This window comes from Lissotriton helveticus, chromosome 1_1 (genome assembly GCF_964261635.1).
Source record: "Lissotriton helveticus chromosome 1_1, aLisHel1.1, whole genome shotgun sequence".
NCBI lineage: Eukaryota > Metazoa > Chordata > Amphibia > Caudata > Salamandridae > Lissotriton > Lissotriton helveticus.
This window is the reverse complement of record NC_136057.1, coordinates 1,994,561,717-1,994,578,912: the sequence shown is the minus strand read 5'-3', so window position 1 is coordinate 1,994,578,912 and position 17,196 is coordinate 1,994,561,717.

Here is a 17,196-nt window from a genome sequence, read left to right as displayed (position 1 = left end):
TTTCTGTGTCGGATCAAACGTGTTTCTGCCGTTTGGCATTGTGATAAGCACAGAACTCTTTGAACAATTCTAGTAAACACGGTTACTGCAGTTGTTCACCTTCTACGCAAACGTCTGTTTGGCTCTGATTCAGGGGGCAGGTTTCCTGCTGCTCCGTTCACTGTTGCCTCGTGAATTACTGTGATACTTCCTCCTGCAAGAGCTGTATTCAAGCCGAGCGCCTTGTGACTTTCTCCAAGGCGCGTCCCTGCCCATCCCATTTTCTGTCGTTTATTTTACATTAGTGTCTAAGTATGAGGCCAGGTTCGATCTTAAACATTTCTTTTATTGTAAAACGTGTGTGTGTCTATTCATTTAGCCGAATTCAAGGGGAGGCCGGGTGACAACGATAGCAAATAAGATTAAACCAAGAAGTGTACATTTCTGTAAGTCCACCCTATCGGACATATCTGACAACTCTGGATCTTTAATAGTCTGGGAAACTCCGAGCCAGGCCCGTTTTCTTACAACAGTGCGGTCCATACATTCAAGAACTTTGTAGATACCTTATGTTGCTGTCTCCCAATTCCGGGGCCTGACGTACATGTTGCATACCCATTCATAACGTTTACACCTGCCCATCTCGCAAGTCCCAGCTATAAGCACGTTGGCCCTTTATGACCCCGTTTAATAGTGAGTTATTATTAGGGCTGCCGGTTTTATGGTATTTATATTTTTGCCATTTCCGTCTGTATTTATCCATATTTATTTTTTGCAGATTCTACCTGTATGTATCCGTATTTATGCACACCAAAAAGTGTTTGGAACTAGTACAATACCACATGCACTGTATAGAAGCACTAATGGGTATTCCAGTAAAAAAAAAAAAAAAATCCTCTACACTGCAGCACATATCAATGTGTGGAATATTTGGGTAGCTTAAACCATTTATTCATGTTAGCGTTTACTTCATGGAGGCATTATTTTTCTCTGTGCATCACAGTCTAGCTATTTTAGTAGATTGGGTTTTGCATTAAAACTGCAATTTGTCCAAGTTACACCCAAGTAATGTGCCCTTGATGCAATGTGGTGCATAGCAGCGGACAGTACTATTTGTGCTGAGAAAAGAGCAGTGCAAAAAAATTTTTGAGCTGGAAAGTAAATACCCATGCAAGAGTTGGTGCTGATTTGCGCCACCATATGTGCCTTTGCCCTGATCCAAACCCTTAGTAAATCTGTCCCTGAGTTTCTGGAAAGCATTCTCGCTTCTCAGCTCAGAAAAAGCTTTTTTTTACGAGCAACCGTATTATGGCAGGAATTTCGACTTTCAAATTGACTTTACCAGGGCGGCCCTTGGAAGGTAGGGTCCGAGGCATTTCCTAGCTTTGCCCATGCCTTTACACGTCTCTGCCAAGGAGTAACCAAAGTTCACCATCTTTCAGCACTCTGTTGTTTGTGTGAAGAATGAGGTTCCGTGGTTTTCAGGTCCGGACTCCATTTTGTTTGCGTTGTTCATAACGCCATTTTGTGTTGCCCTCACGTAGGCCGTGGAGGTAACTGAATGAACAAAGTTGCATGGGCCTCATTGTACATGTATGCAAAAAACAGGCCTTTTCTGACTTGTGAGTGAACTGCAGGACGCTGACCTCTTCACCTGAAACTGACCCTTCACGAAGCCAATTTCTCTGGCTGATCGTTGTCTGAGATTGCCAATCAATGTTCAGGACCTCGTTAACCTTTAGTTTCCTTGCACATATCTTATCCTAATCAACATCTGAATTGTTTCTTTCCTTACGACTTTTCATTACATGGGTAGTGCTTTCAATTATGGGTTTGTCCGGCTTGCAAAGATTGAATTTGGGACATTCCTAATAATTAACTTTTGGGTTGGGTTACTGTAAATTGGGTTTTTGTTAATGTGATACTCAGTTAGAAAATGTGTCCTATTGGTCAGAATTTTGCGCAGTGGGTGTACATTTATAATGAGAATATTGTGTATAAAAGGTGATGTCTTGCTCTATGAATTTGAACAGTTTCTTGAGTTGTACACCGTGTTGTATTGCTGAGATTACTGTTACTAGCTGCAGCTAATAAATTTGATCTCTGACGCCACCTAGAAGTATTCCTTGTCTCTGTTTGCAAAACAGGAGAACCCGAAGACTTTGGGCGTGTCCCTGGCGCCGCTGGGTTCTAAAACCTGGTTCTTCAGTTGGCGCCCAACGGTGGGGCGACTTCAGTGGTACCGGTCCAAGCCCGAGGATCGTGAGGAGCCACGTGAGGAAATTCTGGAGGAAGGCCGCCACTTCATTGACCCCTGCATGTCGACGTGGACCGAAGGTCTTTTCTGCGAGGCTTCCCGCTTTCCAACGGCTACGAAGGACTGCTGCCCTGACTGTCGCCCTTTCTCGGACCCTTGATTGATCCTTTGTAAAGCCAGATGATAGATGGTCTTCTGGTGGCGTGACAGATATTTGGTTAAGTATAAGTGGGTCGCTCCCACGACTTTGTTTTGTTTCTTGGTTTTGATTTGATTTTTGCAAAAATCGAAGCCGAGGGGCTCATATATTTACGAGTGCATTGATAGTTGATAACCCCTTGAAGTTTGACACTAGATTAGTGAGCTTTAAGATGACTGGTCTTAGGAAAATTAGGAAATGGTTTAGTTGTGGTTGCAACAGGGATTCCTGATTGGAGGATTCGTGTCCGATACCTCCGGTTGGAACTCCGACTTACGAGCTCTATTCAAAACACGGAGTGGGTCCTATTACTTATAACGAAGTATGGGTCCGCTATACTAAAAAAGATGGTGTTTTACGATGGCCCCAACATGGTAGTTTTGAATCAAATATTTTAGATAATCTGGTAGTTGCGCTATTTAAGAAGAAAGCCCGGCCGGCAATGTTTGAGTCTTTCCGCCTTTGGCGAAAGGAAGCCAAACAGCGAGAAATTAAGCAAGCAAAGAGAGATAGGAAAGATAAGAATATGTCAGTACTACAAGCTGCCAGGCAGTTTAAGTCAGATGAGGAAGATCGAGTGTGTGAAGTTTTAGATAGACAGCGTTGCATGGCCACAGATAAATGTTATCCGGCCTTTCCGTCTTCTCCTCCGAAAGTGACTGAAGACCTTGAAAAAGATCCTTTGATGTCTCATTTACTGAGATTGCCACCCCCTTATGTGCAGGGTGCTACTGCGCCTCCATTACCCCGGCTGTTCTACCCTTTGTTGTTCAACCTCCTGCTGGTGTTCAGCCACCCGGTGCTCCACAGATAGTTTTGCCTCCTACTGCGCAACCCACTCTAGGGTCGCAAGCTTTGCTTCCAGCTTTGCCTCAAACTCCTTTGCCTTCTGCTTCTGCATCTCAGACTCCTACTGCTCTTGTTTCTACTTTGTCTCAAGATTTTAACTTTCCTGTTTTTACGCCTACTTCTTCTCCTTCTGCTCAAAAACGAATGACAGAAACTGTTGTTAATCTGTTGTCTCCATTGTTTGGGCCACTGAGTATGACCCCTGTTTCGGAACGTAAGCAGAGTCGTAGTCAGCTTCCTAGTTTCGAAGAGCGAGCAGTGTTGGATCTGTTGGCTCGTAGATGGATTTTACATGCTTCCAGGTATAATTTGCCAGCAGTTATGGATGTTTTCTTTCAGTGGGAGGTATGTTTTTGATGTAAAGTGTGCTTTTCTGCGGCAGGAATGGGAAGATAATGAGTTGGGTCCGATTCCGCAGGAAGTGCTTGATGTTCAGTCAGAGTTTTCTAAAGGGACGATAGTGGAATCTGATGCTACTAATGCTGTAGAGACGATACTTGCCTTCAGAACTAGACTCCTGTCTCAGCCATTGTACGAACCTGATCCTTCTGTTAGGAGGAAAGTGAAGCAGTATCCTATGAGAGAAGTTCCCCCTGTATGGAGAGAGGCAGTTGCTGCTAATGTTAATCATGGTATTCAGGCTGTAGAGCCCCATTTTCAGCGAGTGTGGGTACATGTCCCTTGGAAGAGATCAGAGGTCTTGGCTCTTAAGCAGACCTTACCTGACCCTCGTAAGAATCCTGCTGGTTATTACAAGGAGTTGTCCCAGACAGTTGAAGCATGTATTATGAATTTAGCTGACATAGATATGTTAATGGGTAATGTAGTTCCTCAACCTTTGTGGGCGAAGATTCGTCATGAGAATCATGCGCAAGAATTAGGAGATACGTGGGCTAATATTGTTGCTGCAGATGGTCGGCAAGTAGGAGGTGCCAAACCTGAGCCCTTAGTTGCAGAATTACCTGGTAGGATTATTAATCTAATGAAAACTATGATGCCTGCTTTATGAGTGAATTGGGACAAGTTAGCAGCATGCAAACAAAAGAAAGACGAGAGTGTGTCTGATTTCTTCACAAGGTTTGAAGAGACGTTTATTGATCATAGTGGTCAGGACATGAGTACGGAAGGTGGTCAAAAGTTGTTCGTGGACAAATTTGTCTTTAATTTGCTTCCCGAACTTTCCAATAAGTTAAAGGACTCTGAGAGTTCATGGGCTGTTTCTTCGTCGGCCCAGATATTGGCTACTGTACAATATGATGAGAATAGGGATAAAGATGAGAAGGATAAAGCAGAGAAGAAAACTAAAGATTTAAAGACGAAGGTTCTTTTGCAGCAAGCTTATCCGCCTCGTCAGAATCAGTCTCAGTTTCAGCAACCTCCACAGTTTCAGAGATTGTTACAGAAACCTGAGCCTTATGCTCCGCGATTCTTTCCTGGTCCTAATCAGTGTGCTTATTGCAGAGAGGAAGGTCATTTCAAGAATAGTTGCCCGGCTTTGTTACAGTGAGCGAATGGCGTATCTGGTCAGAGAGGTCGTGGTGGTTTCCAGCAAGCTCCTAGGAGAAGGGGACGTGGTGTGTTACCCCAGAATGAGCGTTCCTCTTCCCTTCAGAATTCTGCGAATTATTTTGACAGACTGAATGTTCCGAGTGGTCAGTCTGCACAGTATTATGTTGATGATTATTATGTCGAGAGTGAGAGTGCTGGTTATAATGATAGTTAGGACAGCCATGGGCAAAGAGAGGGAGTAGTGTCAGTCCCAGTAGACCAGAGTGGACCTTATGTTGAAGTGCTTACATCAGGTGTGGTACAACCTTTTCTTTTGGATACTGGTGCGACAAAGAGTTCTATTATGCACACTAAACGTCCTGGCGCACCTTTGTCTGGCTTGACCAATGTTTCCGTAGGATTTTCAGGCGCCCCAGTTTGTAACCCGATTTCTAATCCTTTGCCCCTTTCTATTGGCCCTTGTAAATTGGAAGCTCCTCTTATTTTGACAACTGGTTGTAATGAGAATCTGTTGCGTTTGGACTTGCTGAAAAGATTGTATGCGACATTACATTGTTCTCCTTCGGGAGTACATCTTACCCTAGGTAAGAAAGTGATTTCTCCGATGTATGTGTCTAAAGATTGTCTTCCACTGGAATTGCGTTCGCTTCCTGATACGCTTTGGGCTACAGGTCCAAATGATGTTGGTCTTTTGCAGATTCCACCTTATGTTGTCACCCTCAAATCGAATGCTAGGCTACCTCATATCCCACAGTATAAAATATCTAGTGATGGCGAGAGAGCTCTATTAGCGATTGTCTACGATCTGGTTGCGAAGGGTGTAGTTGAGGAAACGAGAGATAATGTGTGTAACAGTCCGGTTTTGCCTGTCATCAAGCGTACTGATGCTTCTCAGCCACCTGTGTACCGGTTTGTGATTGACCTTCGAGAGGTAAACAAGATTGTGGTGCCACAGTTTCCTGTTGTTCCAGATATCACTGCTTTGTTGACTCTGATTCCTGCTTCGGCAGCCTGGTTTTCTGTTATTGACCTGAAGAATGCTTTCTTTAGCATTCCGATTGCTGAAGAGCGTAGGGATATTTTTGGCTTCTCTTTAGGAGGACGAAGCTTCCGGTTTAAGAGAGCTCCCCAAGGTTATTGTGAAAGTCCCTCCATCTATATTCAGGCGTTGAAAACTCAGCTTGATAGCTTTGTGTTGCCTACTGGAGCTACTCTTATCCAGTACGTTGATGATCTGTTGGTTGCCGCTGATGACGAAGAGATTTGTAAAGAGGCTACTCTTTCTTTGTTACGATATTTGTCTGACCTCCATCATAAAGTGCCACCTTCAAAGTTATAGTATTGCCGACCAGAGGTAACCTACTTGGGTCATCTCTTGTCGAAGGAGGGAAGAAGGTTGACCCAAGAACGAATTCAAACGATTGCGCAAATGAGTGTACCATCCACACAGAGAGAAGTGCGTGCTTTCTTAGGTATCACATCGTATTGTAGACAATGGATCCCTAATTTTTCCCTGCTAGCGAAACCTCTGTTGGCGCTGACTCTTAAAGATACTCCGCATCCTCTCCCTTGGTCTGATGAGTGTCAGAAAAGTTTTTCTGAATTACGTGATGCATTGTGTTCAGTTCCGGTATTGGGTACTCCAGACTATAGTAAACCGTTCACGTTGTACGTTCACGAGAGAGAAGGTTGTGCATTGTCAGTGTTGTCTCAACAGTTTGGAGACAAGCAACGTCCATGTGCGTATTTTTCAGCGACGTTAGATCCGGTAGCTAAAGCGTTGCCGAGCTATTTGAGACCTACAGCGGCAGCGGCTGTTTCTATCCAACAGTCTGCTGGTTTGGTATTGGATAATACGTTGATTGTGATGGTCCCACATGCAGTGGATACCTTATTGAACAGGACCAAGACACAGCACCTTACTAGTGAACGTCTGTCAGGTTATGAGTTGCCTCTTTTGGCTAGCCATGTTCACATTAAAAGATGTAATGTATTTTTTTGTTCTGAAAAAAAAAAAAAGATGTAATGTATTGAATCCAGCTACGTTGTTGCCGATTTCTGTAGAGTCAGATGCTCAAGAACAGCATGATTGTTTTCTTCGTACAGAGGAAGAAACGAAAGCTAGAGTTGACCTATAAGATACTCCTCTTGAGAATGTTGATGGTACGCTATGAGTAGATGGTTCGTGTTTTAAGCTTCCGAATGGTGAGACGACTGCAGCATATGCCGTCACAACTTTACATACAGTTGTTGAGACAGCACGCATAGCACAGAATTCTGCGCAAGCAGCAGAGTTGATTGCATTGACACGAGCGTGTGTATTGTCAGAGGGAAAGCGAGTTAATGTTTATACTGATAGCCAGTATGCGTTTGGTGTTGCCCATAGTTTTGGACGTTTGTGGAGAGAAAGAGGATTCCTTACTTCCCATGGCACAAAAATTCAGCATGGGCAGTTAGTGAATGAACTTTTGGAATCTCTTGCTCTCCCAAAGCAGAGTGCAATTGTGAAGTGGAGTGCACATAAGAAAGTTGTGGATGATGTAGGTCGAGGGAATGCGTTTGCGGATGAAGTTGCGAAGGAAACGGCGAGAGACATGATGAGCCGTATGTATGTGGCAGGTCCTGCAAGATGGGTTGTGGAAAGTGGAATGTGTGAAGACACAATAGAAAGTGTGAAGATGATTCAGGCTGAAGCTACAGAGAAAGAAGTGAGTACGTGGAGAGAGAGTACGGGTATGTTGGATTCGATGGATTGTTGGGTTGAGTTGTCAGAACACCAGCGATGGTTGTTGCCTGATGCGTATGTGCTCCCAGTGGTTAATATGGCTCATGGAATTGCTCACATTTGCTCGAAAGGAATATGCAAGTTGTTGGCTCCAGTATGGCAGAATGCTGGAATTCCAAAATGTGCTGAGAATGTTGTGAAGCATTGCATGATTTGTCTGAAGTATAATCCTGGAAAGGGAACTCCAACTCCAGCTGGTCATTTTGCCCCTCCAACGTATCCGTTTGAAGTGATACAGCTAGATTGCATTCACATGGAGAGATGCAACAATTTGAAGTATGTCCTTGTGGTTGGTGCGCCTTTTCCAGATGGATAGAGGCCTACCCCCTAAAGGATAATACTGCCTTGTCTACAGCTAATGTTTTGCTCAAAGAGTATTTCCCTAGATTTGGTTTGCCGAGAATTGTATGGTCGGACAATGGGAGTGAATTTGTGGGTCGAGTCATGAAGAAAGTGTGTATTGGATTAGGGATAAATCAGAAGTTCCACGCTGCGAATCACCCCCAGTCAGCAGGTCTTGTCGAATGCTATAACGGCACATTAAAGCTGAAACTCGCTAAGATTCAAGCGAGCACTGGTCTTACATGGCCGGATGCCTTGCCGTTGGCTCTTTTGTCAACAAGGACGACAGTGCATTCTCATGTGGGACTTACCCCATACGAAATAGTTTTTGGTCGTCCAGCGAATGTTTGGGGTGTGCCTCGTCCTAAGAAATACAGTGACCTTGAGTACCCTATGTTGGTGGATTACTTACATGACTTGACTGCTAAATTACGTGTTCTCCACCGACAGGTCTATGACAGTTTGCCGACAGCTACTGCAGATCCAGGGCACACGATCCAACCTGGTGATTTTATCTTGACGAGGAATTTTCAGCGATCCAAGAATTTGGAGCTGAGATGGACTGGTTCCTATTTGGTATTGCTGGTCACTAGAACTGCTGTTAGAGTAGCTGGTAAAAAGAACTGGGTGCATGCCACCCATACGAAAAAAGTTCCGTTGCCCTTACCGTATGATAAGTGGGTGAGGGATGGAATAGCTGACACAGATTGTGAGAAAGTCCCTAGATTCGTACCCTTTAGTGATGCACATTTGACATGGACTCAGTCGGAACGCGAGGATGATGATGTTCTGCAAGCTGCTGTGCCTCCGTCTCTGAGACTCGACACGACGAATCCGGAACTCCTCTTTAAGGATCAGACTGTGCCTGGCAAAGAGCGCTACAATCTGAGATCGAAAAAGGGCGTTTGAAATGGACAAATAAATCTAAATTTTTTAATGTTGTGAATTACACCTTGTCAGATCAAGAGACTTTTTTACTTTTTCTTTTTCGAGTCACCATCCGGACTCAGCTGCAGGGTCACGGTATAAATTCTTAAGGGGTGAGCCGCGTATTGACACAAGGTCTGTGGTTTAGGGTCGTTAGTACGATCTTGACGCACACTTAAGTGAAGAAGGAAAATTGCCGTGAGCAGCACGTTAGAGGATAGAGTCTTTTGAGTCCGACAAGGGTGTTAAAAGAGTTGATTTCAGAGTGCAAATGTGTATATTGGTTCGTAGCAAATGTTTTTTAATAATGCGTTTTCTTATGCTTTTGAACATTACGTTGGTTTGTGTGGGTTGGATTGTTTATGCCATACAACAGACGTTTGCATCTACGTCCCAACCTACTCTTTCTTTTTCTACTATTTCCCCACATGAGTTTCATACGTTGCCTGAACATGAACAGACACGAAGATTAGAATTTGTGAACAATTCGTTTATACAGATGTTGCATCAGCATCAGTTAGTTGTAAATACTACGAATTGCTGGGTTTGTGGTCTTATGCCACATACGACAGATAAGGGAATGCCATATTTGGTTTTGCCTTTTTCGCCTAATGGGTCAGTATGGGCACTCCAAGCAATGTTTATCTATGCGAATGAAGCATCTCCTGTACGTTCCGTTAAAGATAATGCGAGTAATAATGCCTTGATACAGAGAATAGTAGATATGATCAGAGATATTGATGCGTATAATGCTATCCCTAAAGATGAGGTACGAGCATATGTTGGTTGGAACAAGACGAGATATAGCATTAGTCTGACAGAGAAAGAGAGACAGAAAAGGTCTCCTCCTATTTGGATTGTACCCCACCGAGGTCATTTTAGCCTGCAAGGTAATGGTCAGAATCCGAGAGCTCAGCTTGGTAAGAGTGTGTGTGTTCACACCTATGTCTATACGTCCCAGAAATTTCCACCGTTCGTGCCAGCTAAAGGCATGTATTTTGTTTGTTACGACAGAGCATATACATGGTTGCCTTCTGATTTTTAAGGCACATGTTATGTGGCATTTTTACTTCCCCCTACATACACAGCTGCTTTTAACTACCATAAGACAAGATATGGTAGAGGTGTTATCGATGCGAAAGACACTGCCGCACAAGAAGTTGGAGACTTCTTTAAGGGGTTCCTGCCCTTTTGGGGTCCTATGGCTAATGGTAGGACAATTTGTCAGCTTACGAGAGTGGTCGAGGCCACTATAAATGAGACTGTAGGTGCCCTTAGTAATATTACAGCTGAGCTTCAAGCGGATCGCCTTATGACATTACAGAACCGCTTTGTTTTAGATATTATACTTGCAGATAGAGGTGGAGTATGTAAATTGATCGGGTCTAGTTGCTGCGTTTTCATACCAGATAACGCCCCGACAGTGTACTAAGCCATCTTGAGGTTACATAAGTTCGCTGAATCTATACATGTAGACGAAGGGAACTGGTCATTGATGGGATGGTTTTGTGGTTTTGGGAACTGCTGTCCAAATGGGGATGGAAGATTCTGATGTTCCTTGGTATGGCTTTAGAGATCCTTTTCTCGTGTTGCTTATGCATCCAGTGTGGTCCCGCCATTTGTAGTCTTTGTGCTACAATCTGTGTGAGAAGACCAGTCCCGAGAGAAGCGAAGGATAATAAGATGATGTTACAGCAACACCTTGATGACCTGATGAGAATAGATATAGACCTGGATTCAGATTGACGTGAGTTTAGGTCATTGCCTATGTAATGGCAAAAGGAGGGTCTGAGGTTCCGTGGTTTTCGGGACCGGACTCCATTTTGTTTGCGTTGTTCATAACGCCATTTTGTGTTGCCCTCACGTAGGCCGTGGAGGTAACTGAACGAACAAAGTTGCATGGGCCTAATTGTTCATGTATGCATTAAACAGGCCCTTTTCTGACTTGTGAGTGAACTGCAGGAGGCTGACCTCTTCACCTGAAACTGACCCTTCACGAAGCCAATTTCTCTGGCTGATCGTTGTCTGAGATTGCTAATCAATGTTCAGGACCTCATTAACCTTTAGTTTCCTTGCACATATCTTATCCTAATCAACATCTGAATTGTTTCTTTCCTTACGACTTTTCATTACATGGGTAGTGCTTTCAATTATGGGTTTGTCCGGCTTGCAAAGATTGAATTTGGGACATTCCTAATAATTAACTTTTGGGTTGGGTTACTGTAAATTGGGTTTTTGTTAATGTGATACTCAGTTAGAAAATGTTTTCCTATTGGTCAGAATTTTGCGCAGTGGGTGTACATTTATAATGAGAATATTGTGTATAAAAGGTGATGTCTTGCTCTATGAATTTGAACAGTTTCTTGAGTTGTACACCGTGTTGTATTGCTGAGATTACTGTTACTAGCTGCAGCTAATAAATTTGATCTCTGACGCCACCTAGAAGTATTCCGTGTCTCTGTTTGCCAAGACAGGAGAACCCGAAGGCTTTGGGCGTGTCCCTGGCACCGCTGGGTTCTAAAACCCGGTTCTTCAAGAAAGGTAACAACATGATCAGAAAGAAAAACATTGGGGGGGGGCTGAAGAGAGAGAACATGTCGTTCATTAACCATGCTGAACTCAGGATGAACATCTGCCGCAATGCAGTTCACCTGACTTCGTATGAATCCTATTTTCGAGAAAACACGTTTTCACAGAACATAATGCAAAAAAGTAAATATATATATATATATATATATATATATATATATATATATATATATATATATATCTTTGTAATGCACACAAGGCATATAGACGAAGGCACATCTGTATTCATTCTTTTGTAATTTCAAGGCAAATTAGAATTGAAAAGTCAGCAGGTCTTCCTCTATCAACTGATTTGTTTTGGGGGTCAAAGGTATGGGTGTTTAATGTTACATTGTTCCGTCGTATTTTAATACCATCCTCAAATGTGATTCATGAATTATTACAGACCTTAAACTTGGACCAGAATAGCATCTTGCGCTATTAAAATCCCATCTCATTGCCCTTCATCCATCAGAGGTTAATAAGCTGAATTCCATTGGGTGGGGTAGCAATAACCATCTGTTATTCAGCACAAAGATGCCTCCGGGTGAACGGGCATTTTGCAAATACACATGTCCAAAATGTTCTGCCATTCTTTTACATGGAGCATTTTTCTGCAGGCAGGGACAATGCAGTGTTGTGTTAGTATCCTGTGATCCTGGGCATATCATTTTATACCCTGTTCCTGTATATAGCACCTCGTGCTCTGGCAAAACACCACTGCTGTCCTGGTTGACGAGTAAGGGTCTTATTAGCTGCAGGGATGGGTAATACATTATATTATTGAGGAAAGGCATTTCAAATATGCAGAGTGAGATTTCAAAGGGGGATTTGAGTATTGGTGTGTATGATGCACAGTGTGCTTACGTAGCTCATGATTGGGGATGAGCAGCTTCAGAGAACACGGGAACTACAGTGGTTGTATCAGGAAACAGCTTATGGTTTTAATAAGATGTACTTTCTACTCCAAACAGCAATGTGCCATTAAAGTGGACACCACCAAACACTGACGGCTTGTTTTCTTTCCCTTTACATATGCTAGTGGGTCGCGCACGGCACTGACATGGCAGTAACTTGGTCTCCAGACGGCAACTGGCAGTAACTCAAGGATGGCCGACTTATCAGTGCCAGCACACATGGGAGGAGTCCAGGTCCTGTGTGGTAACAGTATATCGGTTTGTACGTGTCGTGCCATGGGTTATACCATGGTGGTGGAGTATAAGCCGGACCGGACTACATGGAGGGGGTATCATGCCATTGAGTGGAGTAGGAGTGCTGCAGGGTAACCACATCGCCGGTGACTGGAGCATGTGCAGCTAGCCCGGTGTGTGGTTTCACCGCGTTTTTTCTTTATGCTTGGCTTCTAACTCACACCACGGTTCCTGTGGCAAACTGCGCCAGGCCACTGAGCAAGGTGTTTTGTGCTAAGAAATCCCAGAAATCACAAATCTGGTTTTATAATTTCCTACTGGGATTGCACTGCACCGGGAAAACATTAATTTGCACTCCCTGGAGACAATTTTACTTAATTTTAATAATGCTAGCATGCTGTATTTCTTTCATGGAAGGTTTTAATAGGTTAATGACACCATCTAGTCTGTTAAGTATAGGGAACCATGGGATCATAGCTTAGCTGGCAGGCGGTAGTACGCACTGGGCCTGCAGAACATCAGATGACCATCTAAGGGTTTACCAGTGCTACTCGCACATCATCTAAATTCTCCATACAGTTTAAGCTGTAAAGAAAAAAAAAATTGCTGTCATGCACAGGTAATAGTTCAACTTTGCGGCATTTCAGGGCGCATGTTGGCGCATGATGTGGAGTGGGCTGGATGTTCTGTCCGGCATGCTTTATCAGTTTCCTTCCGTATCAATTTCAAGCTAATCCACTGGGTAGTTTTTTGTGCCCAGGTTAGTTATGCACACTGTGGGCATGTATATATATCAAAAGAGGAAAGTTTATACTAGGGAAAAGCGAGGCAATGGGGGGGTAAGTGTGGCAAGGACCAAAAAACAATGCTACTTTCCATTGCCATAATCGGCCGACACTAACAGTCGCTATATGGGGTTGTTCGTTACCAAACCAATAGATAGGACTCGCCTCGTGGATAGTATTAGCCTTGATTAGCAAGAGGGTCAGCTTGGGAGCTGGTGTCTCGACCTATGAATATGTCATAGACAATATAACTGGTGCACATATTAAACATGCCAAGTTTGTGCAATATATATAATCATGCAAGTAAACTACAAAAAGCAGGGAGCTCTAGATCGCTGAGAAGTTCTAACTCCCTAGCCCTTATCCCTCCCAAACTTAAATGCAAAAAGACCCAATCTCGTTCATTCTCTGGTAATGCCCCCACTATCTGGAATGCACTACCCAAAGACCTTCGATGCAACCCCTTCTATCCTCTCTTCAAAAAGAGACTCAAAGCTCTTCTCCTCAATAAATATTGGGGTTCATAATTCTCACTGACCTTGAACTTCTGCATCTCCCATCTCTCTCTCTCTCTGTCACCCTACATTCTCCCCCTCTCATTTCACCCTCCCCCTTCCTCACCCTCTCCCTGAGCGTTATCCTCAACTCCCCCTGCACCACCTCTAATCTGCTCTAATGACCATTTCTCTCACTGTATCTTGTCCATTCTAACTATATATTTTATTTAATATGTACCTGCTATGTTCATGTGCCATCACTATGTAAAGCGCTCTGATACTCTCGGGTCCAGCAGCGCTATATAAAACTTTTTAAATAAATAAAATAAATAAATGCATATGCATTATTTAGCACACCAGTACTTTAGGCACTTTATATGGGTGCGGCATTTATACTCACAGGTAAACCACAAGGAGTGGCAAATAGTTAAGCTCAGGAACAGTATTCCATAAATTAGCGCCAAGTTTCTTTACATTCTCAATTAGCATTTTCAATTCATATTTAAGTACTCAGGGTGTGTAGGGCAAATTGCGGCTATTGCTGCACGGACCCTTAATTATTAGCAAATTATATTTGCACCCAATAAAGGCTTATAATTACTAAAAGGGTTAATCGGTGCATAAGGGGATTTGTCAATGAAAACCAGCACTAATTGCATTTCAGATTAGGGACATCAAGCTGGCAGGAGAAAGTGCTGTCCTTCTAGGTGACAGTTACTTAGCAAGCACAGGTATTGAGATTCTTCGTTTTGTAGTGGGATAATTCTCTTCATAAAGTGGCCAACAATAACAAAGGGGGGAGTAGTCCTGCATACTTTATTACCAGGAGTCTCCTACAGTCAAGTATCCCGTGCATGCCCATTCCGGACGTGCTGGTGATTCATGCAGGCTGCAATAACATGATTCCGGTGGGCAGGAGGGAGGTAAAGGAGGAACTCTTTTCTACACTTTCAAGGGTAAGGAGCTCCCTGTATGGTACCACCATATTGTGGTCACAGGTCATCCCGCGATAAGTTTGAGGGGGGCAATGCACCACCAAGCGTGGTGAACAAGTCTGTGAGGAGTAGGAATCGGGAGATGGCAAAGCTGTGGATTGTTTCTTCAATAAGGTCCATTAGGCATACCTTGATACAGGCATCAAAATCGGATTTGTATCTCGCGGATTGGGAGCATCGGCCCAATGCAGGTTGGAGCTATTTGCCCAAACTATATTGGGGGCCATGGCTTTTAGATCTGGAAGGTGAAGCAGCCTCTGGGGGGAGGGCGAGAGCGCCAGTAGGCTCATCGCCCTGTGGCGGGGTCCCGGGCAAGGAAATGGCGGGGACTCCTTTTTGGCGGGGACTGTCTGATCCTGGAACAGGGAGGCAGTCAATGGGGTTCAAGGCTGGTGGGAGAGGGGGCCGTCCTGCTGGTGGTCCTGGACTCTCCGGCCCTACCCGAGATGCCGGTGCTTGGTAAGAAGCAACTTAGTGAGAACTGGTGCGCAAGAAAGGCGCAAAGCAGCGCCCTGGTGGCCACGTCTAGAGGTCGACGACGGGTAGTTACCTCAAATTAGAAGCAATGGAGATGGGAATTAATAAAGACTACGCAGTGAAGACCAACCACTTGTATGGTGCTTTTGTGGTGGGAAGAAGGGGAGCGGCAAAGTGTTAGGGGCGAATAGCACGTGATATGCCTACTATGAGAGGCGTCTTAGCCCCAACGCTGTTCAACCTCTTCCTCGCAGACCTCCCCGGTGAGCTAGGGGTAGTTCAATCTCATGCACCACGGCTGGGCAATACCACACTGTCAAATCTCCTCTACGCAGATGATTTAGTCCTTATTAGCCGGTCCCCTATCGGCCTACAACACCTGCTGGACAAAACCAATACGTTTTCCCAAACAAATTCATTGACAATCAACCTAAATAAAACTAAAATTATGACAATAAATCACCACAGAAAACGGAACTTCACATGGCTACTGAACGGACAGAAGCTAGAGCAGGTAACCTCCTACAAGTACCTGGGTGTCACACTAGATCGTAACGGCTCATTCAAACAACAACTAGAGGCCATCCGACGAAAGGGCACGACATTCCACTTGTCAATAAAGCCGCTGCAGAAAGCTCTTCCCGACCGGACATTGGGCCCTCTACTACAGGTAATAAGAGCTCGATTACATCCAATGCTCACCTATGGCAGCGAACCCATGCGTGGCAAAGACGCAACGACACTAGACAATATCATCAGTCGAGTCTACAGGGCAATATTCTACCTGCCTACCTATGCATCGCCCGCTCAAATTCGTCTTGAATTCGGGTTGCAGAAACAAACGGCGGAGAGAAGAGGCGCTTATATTAAAAGCTGGCGGAAAATCAGAGATGCTGAGCAAGGATCCTTAAACGCCCACCTCTGGACCGAACTGTCCATTAGAGATAATTCACCAGCAAGGAACTATCTAATGGAATCACTGGAGACCCTAGGACTAACAAACTTATGGGAGTCAGCAACTGACCCCAGACTTTCAAAAAAACGGTATTGAAAGTCACCAAGATGGTCTCATCCATTGAGGACAAAGCAACTCTTGCCAAGAGAGCACATGGATGGGTGGTGTTGGAAGGCTACACAGCTCTTAAACCACAACAGTATTTAGCGACGGGCCTTACTGATACAACAAAAAATAAGTTCCTCAATATGCGCCTTGGCAATATACCCATAAGGCCTCACCTAGCACCCTGGAAAAGAGAAAACGCAGCAAATAGCTGCAGACTTTGCTGCTCTGGAAAAGAGGACCTGACGCACATTATCTGCATCTGCATAACTCTCTTGGACATAAGACGCTCCCTGCTTCGGCCCCTATGGAATCAGAAGGGAATAACAAGCTGTAGACAGGCTGTGATGCTCTGCTTTAATCCCGGAGAAACTCAGTTAAATTGAAGAATAACGAGATTTTTTGACATTGTGGCCAAAAGACTAAAAGAAACAGCCGAAGGGTCTACCGGAAGCACCAGCTAAAACAAAAAAACTGCTAGCATCCAGCCGCCCTTAAGGACAGTACTAAACCAAATTGTGCTTTTATTAACTAATAAGGGGAATCCACCCGCTATTTTAAGTGAAATATTCTTGCCACTGATTGTTTTTTAGAACTGTATGTTTTTAAATATTGTGAGTTTTTATTAACTGTACAATAAACTAAATCTAAATCTAAATCTACTATGAGAGGCACCCCCCACGTCTAGGGGAGGGGTGCCTTTAGTGGCATTTTCGTGCTAGAGGCAAGCTGGGTCCGATTACAGCATGGTCAAGGGGACTGTGAGGGGTCACAAGGAAATGTGAGGATTCAGGGAGGTACCTAGCGCGTCATTAA